The following is a 12,472-nucleotide window of genomic DNA, read 5'->3' on the forward strand; positions in this document are numbered from 1 at the left end:
TAGCTGAATGTAAATTATAGTGTAACAGACACAACATGAGTCTGTTACAGTGACTTTCACCATGGTCAAATTGTGGTGAACTTATATGGGACTGCTTGTGTAAACAGTGGTGCCATGCACATCCTCACGTCCTGCAAAGCAAACACTGAGACAAAAAGTCTATTTGATAAAAATTTGCTATACCTTTATTTTTATGTGTCTTTATTCCGATTGCCCGCGTGGAGGAAGTATTCAGATCTGCTTCTTAAGTAAAAGTAGCAATACTACAATGTGAATCAAGTTAAAGTAACTCATTCTACAGAAAAATGGTCAATGTCAGTGTTTTATGTGCATTATGTATGATGTTGTGGATTAATACTGCTTCTGTATTCATGTGTGTTGCATTTTCCTGCTTTACCTGTTTGTAGTATCGCTGTTCTGAGTACCAGTCATCCGTAAAAAGTTCATTTTGTGACAATGTATGTTCCCAAGAAGCTTTTCAATTGTTTATTTCAAGAAGTAGGAGAATGCTCTAAACCCATTAACCAAATTCAAAATCACCAAAATTGGGAATATGTGGTTTTCACTGGACAAGAAGCGTATGGAAAAATTGCAATCTAAAAAGTACTAGTAACTAAAGCTGTCAGATACATGTAGTGGAGGAAAAAGTCCAATATTTCTCTGTTGTAGTGGAGCAGAATTCTAAAGTTGCATAAAATGGAAACACTCATGTAAAGTAAAAGTATCTCAAATTTGCACTTAAGTTCAGTACTTGAGTAAATGTACTTGGTTACTTTCCAGCACTGCTGAAGGCAAAGTGAAATGTTTACACAACAATGGAGGCGAAAACGCCACCAGTCTGAACGCTGGGGCCATCATTTCTGTGGATTTAATGCTCCACCGGTTCATCAAGTTGCCCTTAATTTTGTCATGTTTAACACACGCTGAGTTACTGTTTTATTTAAAGTGAGTTATCGTTCCCGTACAGCTGCATAATTAATTGGCTTCTCGTAAAACCAGCATAATACATGGGATAACCTCTGCATGCTGCAGCGAGCAATTCATTCTCGATATGAACAACAGCAAGCAAGGCCTCCAAAAAAGCCTATACATTACACAAAATTTATTCAGTTCATTTCTTGAAATAGATGGTCAAAAGAGGGGTACCTAATGTCCCCCATGCAGCATGTATCAAAAAGAATCAATTTCGCCTCTCTCATCCTTGCCTCGCTTCCCCTCTTGTCTATTTCTTTTCTTTTTGGGAGGTGTTGGGGAAGGGTAAATGATGGCAATTCTCATAGCGAGGCGCAAATAAACTCGCCGCGGCAGAAGTAACTGTTCTCCGGTGAGGCGTGCAGTCAGGCCTGGGCCCCCCGCTGGCAGCCAGTCAGGGTGCTGTGCCAAAGACGAGAAAGCCCAATGGCAGGAAAATATCACGTCCCAGTCTCCGGAAATTGATCTGCTCCTTGCATGGAGAAAGAAAATGAGCGATTTTAATTTCATCCCCGAGTCTGATGATAGAATTCTAGAGTATTTGGGTCCAATCCGGATGGTGCCTGCGTGCTTTAAGAGAGGCAGGAATAGGTGGAGACGGGAGAGAGGAGACTGTTGTTGCCTACTGACAGTTATATCTATGCATGCGTAAGTGGGCCATAAATGCTTTGTTATTAGATGCCTGCTGAACTCAATGGCTTGATGGTAAATGGCACACTCACCTGGCACAGTCTCTCCCCATATGCATAAACAAGCAATCTCTCTCTATCACACACACACACACACACACACACACACACACACACACACACACACACACACACACACACACACACACACACACACACACACACACACACAGTTACAAGCCTATTCTGTGGTGTGATGACATCTTTAGCCTTTCATAGCACATGCTTGTGCACAAACTTTCATACCTACTTAAAATGTACATTTTTAACCCTTTCGTCTATAGTCTGGCCTTCTTTAAATGGTCACTTCACCTAAAACACACACACACACACACACACAAAACATAGTATCCTATCTACCCTTGAGACATCTTGCCATGGAGATTGTTTAGGTTCTATTGGTCGAGGTTATCAGATCTTTCTGTTCAAGGCTGCCGCCACCCCAACACAATTGACATATACTGCTCTGATCATCAAATAAGAAATGGAAAAACTCACTGTAATGTGTCTATCTGCAAGACTATATGCGTGTGAATTGATCCTTTAAAGGCCATGCACACCCACATAGGTGTTGTCAATTATTCTGGGTGATTTGACCCCTGTTCCGGTTAATGTTGGACGAATCTGTGCTGGGAATTATGTGAGGTCATCAAACTCAGTGCATTAATAAGAATTATTAAGGTATAATTTGTCCCACCCCAATAAGAGGGAAATGTCAGTCAAACATAATGTGTGCATGCCTACGCAGTCCTGAATAGAAGTCTCATTGGGCAAAATAATCCTCTGTGTGGGTTTACCATGGCTGTGCAGGGCCTTTTACACGACCAATCATACGGTATTATACCTTATTAAGTTAGCATTGAGGCTTCCCGCATGCTCCATCGCTTTGTGAATGCCATGAATACAGTGTTTTACTACATGCAACATTTATATGGTCCAGAATTCACACAGGGATTCTCAAACAAAGGTCAAACCTGACAGGAAATGGAAAACCAGAACCTGAGCAGTGCATTGTACTGTATCTGTGATATTTACTACAAGCATACTGGCAGTTATATATAGATCCAGTGTACTTTTGATTAAATTAATCAGGCAGTAGCAAGTAGCAACAACTCATTAGTGTGTGCTTACACACTCCCCTGCTCTTGTTTCTCCACAGTAATGAGATTCTTTTGATCTTCTCTTTATTCTTCTTTGAGCGGGGGGAAAACAGCTGTCATATATACTTGTTTAGATGCCACAAAGCAAAGCAAAACACCACTTTATACAGTACAGATAGGTGCTGAATCTACACAAAACATGAAATTGAGTCTTTTGTTAGCCCGCTGATATCAGACAAAATTCAGCCGTTCAATCACTGCAAACCACATCAGCAATTTTGAAAAACGGTATAGCGATGCGATTTATTCTAATTGGCTTCTTCTTTGTGTTCTGAGTAGTTGCTACAACTACATAAAATCTGCTCAGTATGTCAAGAAAAAACACTAGAACCTGAACTTTGTGAAGGACAAAAGTGCACATGTGAGTTGAGAAGAAGAAGAAGAAGAAGAAGTTGTTGCCACCTGGCCTCATCTTGTGTATCACTGGTGGCTAACTGCTGGATCTGGATGTCACTTCTAACAAGGCATAGCTTGGATTCTTGTATTTTGTAATTACAGCCCTGTTACGTACTATTGCAGCTTAATGTTAAATGACTCCTGACATGAGCCATCCAGTACCACACACACACACACGCACGCACACACACACACACACACATTTGACAGCTCCATTTAACGCTGATTAGATTTGCAAGGACATGTAGTATACCCTCTCTGTCTCTCCCTGAGTAGGTTGAGTATCTCCTGAATCCTATCTATCGCAGTAATGTTATGCAAATGGTTTAATATGAAGATAAAAGACTGTTGCAGCGTGTGGCGCTCTCCTGGTTCACAGCCTCGTGTTTCCAGGACGATAGCTCTAACGAGGAGGGCACTATTTGGGAGTCATTAAATGATGGCCTTCCTGACATGCACCCGCTCACCACCACCGCCACCCGCCCCGCGTTGGCCATTAAAGCGGCTCACACCCACACCAAGACACACACTACAGACGCCTTTTAGCGCCAGCTCCCAGTTTCTTACACATCACAGTGTCACAGAATAGAAAATTACACTCTCCTCCCACAGAGAAAATTGCTTTGGAATTGCTTGGTTATAAAGATGTGCTTTAAAGAGAGGGGGGTGCATGCAATAAAAAAAAGGACACACACAAACACAATTACTTAAGCACTCTAAGGACAATTCTTACAAGTTAATCAGAGGATTTACCAATTATTGATGTCAAAAGGATTTTGTTGTGTGTCTGTTTGTGGCCTATGTTTATGTACTGCATGTGTTTGTCTTTGCATTCAAAGTATTCGGTAAGCATCTTTCTCTGTTGGTGTGTACGTGCTGAATTATGGAAGATCATATAATGCACACATGAATAGCAATGTTGCTTTCACAGATGAGCTATTAAACAAAACAAGGCATGGAAGTGGCCGCAAACTGTTGAGCCGATGTGAGTGCAACATAATGTAATGCGCCATAGTGGAGACACAAGTGGAGAACTGAAGACAAGGTGAAAGGTGCATCAGCGTCAAGAGACGAGAGGCGTGATGGAGATGAAAGGGAGACAATACAAAGTGGAAAATAGTAGATAAGACAAAGGAGCAGAGAAGAGATTCAAGATGCGACAGCAAAGACAAGTCAGAGCAGATGAGGAAGGAGACGAGCGGATGGATATCACCCATGATGTACGTATGATGTTTCCTATGAGACAGTGGTACGTCTCATAGACTCAACACAGTACCTGACAACATGGCACTGTGAATCTACCATTTGTAGATCTTTTGCACACTGATACATTGAGTTAACATGTTGTGTCCCTGGAACATGGTCACAACCATAGCTAATGCGATACGAGCGAATCGCTATGCGAGGATTGTGGGATTCCAGGTGATGCAGTACTGACTCGTGATGCACAAGCAAGGGAGAGGTTTGAAAGTTGAAAATGCTCAACTTCTAAGAACGATCGTGGAGACTCAACGGTCGGTACACACCTCAAGATCAAATGCAAAGACTGAGAATGAGCTGGGCCTTATGACCGCATGCTAATTGTAAAGAAATTCACACAAATGTCTCATGGGACAAAATGATGAAGTGATGATATTTTATGTCCAGTAGGTCAAAGGTCAACCTTACTGCGACATCATAATGTTTTGCAAAAACGTTTTTCTGGCCATTATTCAACATTATTCATTATTCAACAGCATAACTCAGAAGAGGGGATTGCGCCCATATTTCATGTTTGGTCAGATCCAGAATTGGTGATCTTGGGTGTCCATCTTGAATCTGTGGCGATTGTATAGAGTTTCAGTGTGTGTGTGTGTGTGTGTGTGTGTGTGTGTGTGTGTGTGTGTGTGTGTGTGTGTGTGTGTGTGTGCGTGTGTGTGTGTGTGCGCGTGTGTGTGGGGGGGGGGGGGTGAAGATGTGTGTTTTACAGTTTGTAGCTTTTTTGCAGCAACATCTGCATTTGACGCATTGTAGTTCACCAAAGGCTGAATGGTTTTGCTGATATTGAACTCCAGGTGATTGCTGTTGCACCATGTGTTGAAGCTCTCGATCAGTAACTGGAATCATACATGTCAAGATAGTGATCATTTCTACTGCGCAAAAAATACACTTAATACCTTTTATTTAATTCCTAAAGTCGTCACTGCATATACTGAGAGTCTGGACAGATGTGGATGTAAACTTGAGTCCTTGGCGGAGGCATAGAGCCACGAGGCAGTAATTATAGTTTTAGATATGATTTAGCTTTAAGGCAATCATATGAGGGGGTGACATAATTAGCTTAGACAGGCATAAAATTAAGGTATTACAACCTTTATATGTGGTGGCTAGACTGAAAACTCAGAACCATTTTTTCTCAACTTTACTTTTAACCTTTGTCGGACAGTTCACTCACTTCCCTTTCTAAGCACTTAAATAACATCTATTTTGAAGTTAATTTGGAGATGAAGCTTCCTTGTCCTATTAGAAGAAAACTGTAGTTAAGCTCTTTATAAATGCCATTAAAGCAAATGTATTTATTGTACATAAATGAGAATATGAGCAGCATGAGTTGGAATTTGTGATGTTAAGCTTTGGTCACTGCAGTAATATGGTATTCGCACCATGCAAGCGTTCAAAAACCAGTTCAGAAAAGGGACTGAGCTGTGAATATGAACGCATGCTTCTATGCTATGTAGTCGCATAATGTAGTTAACATTAAATGTCCTGTGAGCAGTTAACAGGACAGGATGAGCCACAGATGTCCAGCTATAAGACATTCTGTCACAGTGTCTCTGGACCCGACCCATCAACACACCAGACACCTCATCACAAATAGAATTAGCTCCCCGGACAGAACCAAAATGACAGAGGCTGAATGTTTGGCAGGAAGCGTAATGGCATTGGGGTGCTGGTGGTGTTTTCCTTGTAGGGGACCCAAAGGGCAGGAGTGTGTATCAGTCCAAACACTTAGTGTGGTGCCAGTTATACTATTCATCCCTCCCTCTGGAGTGTGTGGACAGGTAGTGTGGATGCCTCCTCTAAATCTGTAGTTTAGGTAGGTAGTTTTGAGGGGTGGTCTGAGATGTGAAGAGGAAAACTTGAGGTGAATGGTCTTTGGACAAGGAATGAGTGTGTTCAACATCAGAGAACGAGGAGGGTGTGTTTATATCTGTGTGGTTTTCTTGTCCAAGTGTGTGTTTGGCTGGTGCAAGTGTGTGACTGATGTTATATCAATCTGGGAATGATTGTGTGTGAGTTTCGGTGTGTATGTGCACACGCACGCATCTCCCTCTTGGTGTATGCATGTGTATATGTGTGTCTGTGCCCAGCACCATCATTAGGTCGTAGGCAGTCCCAGTGTTGGAGGTGTAGCTCGACTGCTCCTGCGGCCTCTCAGGCCAATTTAGGGGGAGAAAAGCACTTCGATCCTGGCCTGCAAGTCTGAGGGTCCCCAGCGGGAGGCAGCGCAGCCCTGCAATCTATATTGGATTTATTCCTTTCCCATCTACAGGCCCCACACACCCCACAGAGAGGAAGTCTCGACTGCACTCTCTCTGTCCCCTAAGACAGTATGTTATGGTACACACATGAGTACACATAATCGTGTAAACACACACAGGCACACACATGCAGACACACACTCAGAGGCACACACACCTAGTCTATCTTCCAGGCACACACCCCCACAGCAAGGAAGTTATAGCGGCACACTTTCTGTCCCTGTGGGAGCTGCACCGAGGTCAAGATATACTGAGATTTTGCGAGACAGACAGACAGAATCATCCGAGCTATTGACACAGTGAGTTATTTGAGGCTGACCATTGTTTCACTCATGGAAAATATTGTTCAGATTTATAAAGGCCAGGGTGTAAAATGCATTTTTATCACATTAAAGCAAGAAAAAAAGAATTTACATAAAACTCAGACAAGGTCAGGGAGAAACGAGGTACTTAATTTAGTCTAATCAACTGTCATTTGCATCGCGCCATTTGCGCAAGGTATTGCCACTAACTGAATAAATGGACTTCTTCAGACTCAAGGGGGGGGCACTCCGGTTTTGATAAGCTGGCAACATAACTTATTTGCATATATTACTTTGATTATCTCATTACTAGGATGATTCTTGCGGAATTTTTGACACTCGCGCAATCGAATTAAAATTAAGGCACGCAATCAATAAAAGGGCAACGCGGCTGTGAAAACACAAGGCACCCCAGGTTTGTATGGTCAACTAGCCATGATGATGACGGTTATGATGATGATGTGGCAGATGATGATGATGATGATGATGATGATGATGATGATGACGACGATGATGATGACCTCTTCAGCTCAGGAGCTCCTGGACTCCGTTGTAGGTTTACGAGAGTCTCGGGCTCTTGATTCCTGTGATCAAAGCAGTAATCAGTGGAGACAATGGGGGCCGTGAAATTGGCGCTCTCGTGTGGGTGACCTATCCACCTGCCATGAATCCAAGAGTGGCCCGCAGGCGGCTCATGTCCCCGCAATCAATAATAGAGCTCACATTTTTCCTGCGACTCAAGCCATCTGTGGAATGGTGAAATCATGCGTAAAGACGCGCACTCCTCGGATAATTTTGCAATACAGTAGCCACAATAACCCGGCACATTGTTGGGAACAGGTTCAGGCATGAGGGTCATCAGCTCAGCTGTGCTCCAAGGTATGATCAGGCATCATCTGTCACCAAAACCTCCCAACCTGTTCTGAGGAGGGATCTCAAGTGTCACATTTAGATTTTGGTTTGACAGCTCATATGTGCCATTAAAGAAACAAGTTTCTTTCAGATCCTGCAGGACTTTCTTTGCGCTCTCATGCTAAGATCTGCAAAACTCCATTATGACAAATGGCTCATTTGTTGCCGCACATTTTGTTTGAGGGAAGAAGATCTGGAGACTCCTTCTATCACCTCCTGATAGAATCTCACTCCTCTGCACACTAACCAAAGCAAAGGCACAGGTCCGCGTTTTAAATTCATGATGTAAATAATTATAGGCCTGGAAATTGATTTCCTTACGACCTTCTCCAGCAAACGAGGCACCCGAAATCCCCCCAAAGAAAGCTACTTCTGTTGAAGCATTAAGTCATTAATTATTTTCCTTACGTAAGGACAAATTATCGAGTCAGTTGAACGAAATTAGAACCCTTTGTTTCTGATCAGACCGCATTACCGCTGGAAATTACGGATGATGGCTGCGTGCGCGCTCGCCTTTGTTGTTTCGATCATCGCCTGTCGCTCTGAACTCGCGCTAACAAAGTCATTAAATTGACTCCCTCTCGCTCTCATTATGCGGGCTGTTAATAACCGCTAATTAACTTTGCTTACGCGCGCCTTAAAAGCCTCCCACCCCTCCCAACACATCCCTCTCTCTCTCCCCTCTTTCCGTCTTTTCCTGCTCGGCCTCTCAAGCAGAGCAAGTGTCCAATTATGTCAGATCGCGAGGATGGATGAAGGATGAGCCGTCGTCACCAAGGCCACGAGCCAGTTGATGAGTGTTGGGGAGTAGTATTTACATGTGCTGCAAAGGGACAAACTTGTGAGATAACGGAAAACTGACGGCAGTGTAAGACACTTGTCCTCTATGGGAGGACATAAATGAAGAAATGCCAGCATGCAGTTAAATAGGCCCATGAAGCAAGTGATGAAAGAGATGGAAGAAAAGCGCAATTACGCAGCCTGTGATGCATTTGGATTGTGCAATATGGATGCAGGACAATAGAGTTTTTGGAGTATCTGTCCTTAGATTTTAATAAATGGGTCTCACCTGCTATAGAGCAGTTTGCTATTCCATCCAGGAGATGGCGCCAGTTGAATGACCCGCAAGCCGAAGGAGGCCTGCAGTCTGCTGGTCGTAAAGATGGACTTCATTAGTATCAGTTCCATGGCTCTCACTGGAGATGACAAGACGGCCTGAAAGGAGAGCAGAGATAGCCTGCGTCACTTAGGAGAAACGCATTTACTCATGGGATTTTTTTTTAATACGCAGACCCTCCGACTGACTTGAATGTGCTTAAAATAGATGACCACGGTGCATGACACCAGAAAGCCAGAGAGGCCTGTGGACTTTTACAGGCAGCAGTAAACGAGCAGAAAGCATGCAATCTGGTGTTTCCCCTTGGATATCATCAAGTTAGGATGTTATGCAAATAGAGGGGAGGCGGTGGTGAGGTGGCGCTGAAACGGAAGGCGGCCTCTCTCCGCCATCTCTTCACCTGCACGTCAAATAGACGGAAAATTGAAAATGTGAAAATTGCGCTCTGACTACTCCGTCCCCCTCTAATGTATGCGCGTAATTAGTGCATTTAAACAAAGCGCGGATGTCCTGCTGGCTGAAATGGCGGCTGACATCTCTTTTTCCACAGGGTTAATAACAGTGTGCGGATAAATGAATCAAATTGTGGCCCCCAAATTACAGAGCGACTCTAAATACCCGTCTGTATTACGCACGTCTGTTTGTGACCGCGCAGGAAAGGGAATAACATTTTATATCGTTATTACACTCATTACATTGATTTGCGTGCAAATAAACAAGCTCGGAAGTTTGTGACACCACAAAAAAAAGTTGCGGATGGATTGAATCTGACACCATCCGTGTGGCGACAGTGTGCATCTGCTTGTACTACTGTCAGCGCACAGCAGGTTGTATGAATGCAGAGAGCAAAACGATACACTGTGTATTGTCTGATAATATAAACTTAATCTGTCACAGAGGAAATGGGCAACACACAAAAAAGGTTAATACGGCCGGGAAAGCAGTATTTTTGTGCTACTTCTGCAGATGCATTTAAACCCATCTGTGCTGGTTACATTTTTGTGTGGCTGTTAAAAAAAAAAACTGATATAGTTGGCTTTACCTTCACTAAATCTACTAAGCGGCCTGCACCTTAACTAAACAGATCAATGGCGCTCTTATTCCAGTTTCAATCACAAAAGGTCATGAAGCTATCGCTTAAAAATAGATAAGAGGGGAAAAAAAGAAAGAATAACTTGTGCAATTTTCTGGACATATATTTTATTGTTATTTTTCGTTTGCTGCGATGCTTCAGGCCGGGCAGATACATAACGGAGGAGAGGAAGAGACAGAAAGAGAGAGAGAGAGAAGGAGAGAGTAAATTGCAGCTTGCTGAAGTTTTTGGATTGAATTCTGAAAATGATCCTTTTAACAGTGATGGGCTCTGAGGCGAGGATAAGGGTCATGCCATTCACAGCGGGTTAAATAGACTTTCATTTAAAATTACATTCTCGATCCATCTCTCCATCTCTCCCCCTCTCCACAGCGGAGTCCCTGCGTGCTACCCCGGCTCCCCGTGCGGCGTCTCATCACCGCCGCGCCACCCTCACTTTTGAAGTCAATCCACAACTCCAGCAGAGAGCAGGCAATTGGAGGGAGAGGGAGAGAGAGAGAGCAAGAAAAAGATAGATAGATAGATAGATAGATAGATAGATAGATAGATAGATAGATAGATAGATAGATAGATAGATAGATAGATAGATAGATAGATAGATAGATAGATAGATAGATAGATAGATAGATAGACATTAATCCTATTAATGCTTCTTTTTCTTCTGTCAAAAACAAAAGTTTCAAAAATAAAAATAAAAAATCAAATCATGTAAGCTGAAACAGTTTAAGGCAATATTCTGATCCCATTGTTGATATTTCTCTGTCGGTGTGACTCCATCTCTGACATGGCTTTCGCACGTGTTGTCTGAGGTTGAACGCAAACTCCGCGCCAGATTTTTTTTTTTTTTTTTTTTTAAATCTCGGCACAAAGATTCAAGAGAGCGTTTTGCCTGGGAAAAAAAGGGGAAAAGAATGGAGTTTATCATGCAGTGGGGATGGGTAGTAATTAAGACTAAACCTTCGCATAAAGCGCAGGCCTGCTCCCCTCTTTAATTACATTGTGTATCATATTTTCGTTTAGAATTATTATCGCGATCATAATTTTAAAGGGATATGGATGACATAAATAATAGTGTGGCCATATGTTATATATTACATACATATTTGGGCCCCTTAAGTGAGGGAAACGTGACAAGGGGCTAATATTTTAACATCCTGTAGCACAAATTAAGACTTCATAGCAATATTGAGTTATAATTGTTAATACTGTCCTGCATTAATGAAATAATAATGGAACACACTACTCTTCAGTAAACTTGCAGGATAACCAGGCTAGGTGTACAGAATAGGCCTTTTTCTCAGCAGACATTTTGACTTGTAGCAGGAAATGCACAGTTGCTACTAATAACATTGAGGCTCAGTTTTATTTAAGTCCTGACAGTGTGACAGTGAGCCAGCATGCACAATACAAGGACCCTGAAACTGAAGCAAAGGGGATTCAGCCATTATTAATGTTATTATTTACACCTGTGCTTTTCCTACTGTGACGTGTCAAAATGTCTAAAAAAAAGTGTATCGTGTATTAAGCTGATTATTGTGTTTGTAGCGTTTGGCTCCACTGTTTCACTTAATGAATGTTATAAAAAAAAACAAATAAACACACACACACACACACACACACACACACACACACACACACACACACACACACACACACACACACACACACACACACACACACACACACACACACACCTGCGCTTACACGTCTGCCAAACCCACCAGTGCATTATGAAATAATTTCAGTGAAGTGTTGATTGTTGCAGGCCCCTTCACACAGAATTTCACTATTTTGAATGTTACACGCACCAGGATTAAATTAAATCAAACCGACAAGCGAGAAAAAAACAAAAAACAAAAAGATGTTAAAGTGCTTTGCTTTTGCAACTTTATCTGCTGAGTTCGTTCCGCGGAGGGAAGCCGCTCCATGTCAGGTTTTGTTGCCTTTCCCTCAAATTAACTTTAATCGTAAAATATATAAAGCATGCTCCGCGCGGTCTCTCTCTCCACACACACACGTACGAGCCAATCAGGCGCGCGATAACGGCCCACACGTCTGCTGAGCGAGCGCGCGGAGCGGAGAGGCGCCGAGCTGCTAGACCGGAGCACAGCGCGAGGCAGTCAAACCGCTGTCTGTCATTAGCTGAGAGAGAGTGAGAGGGAGAGGGAGAGGGAGAGAGAGAGAGAGAGAGAGAGAGAGCGAGAGAGAGAGAGGGAGAGAGAGAGAGGGAGGGAGAGAGAGAGAGAGAGAGAGAGAGAGAGAGAGAGAGAGAGAGAGGAAAGGAGGTCCCGGTTCAAACAGACACATCGG

This window comes from Chaetodon trifascialis, chromosome 18, assembly GCF_039877785.1.
Source record: "Chaetodon trifascialis isolate fChaTrf1 chromosome 18, fChaTrf1.hap1, whole genome shotgun sequence".
NCBI lineage: Eukaryota > Metazoa > Chordata > Actinopteri > Chaetodontiformes > Chaetodontidae > Chaetodon > Chaetodon trifascialis.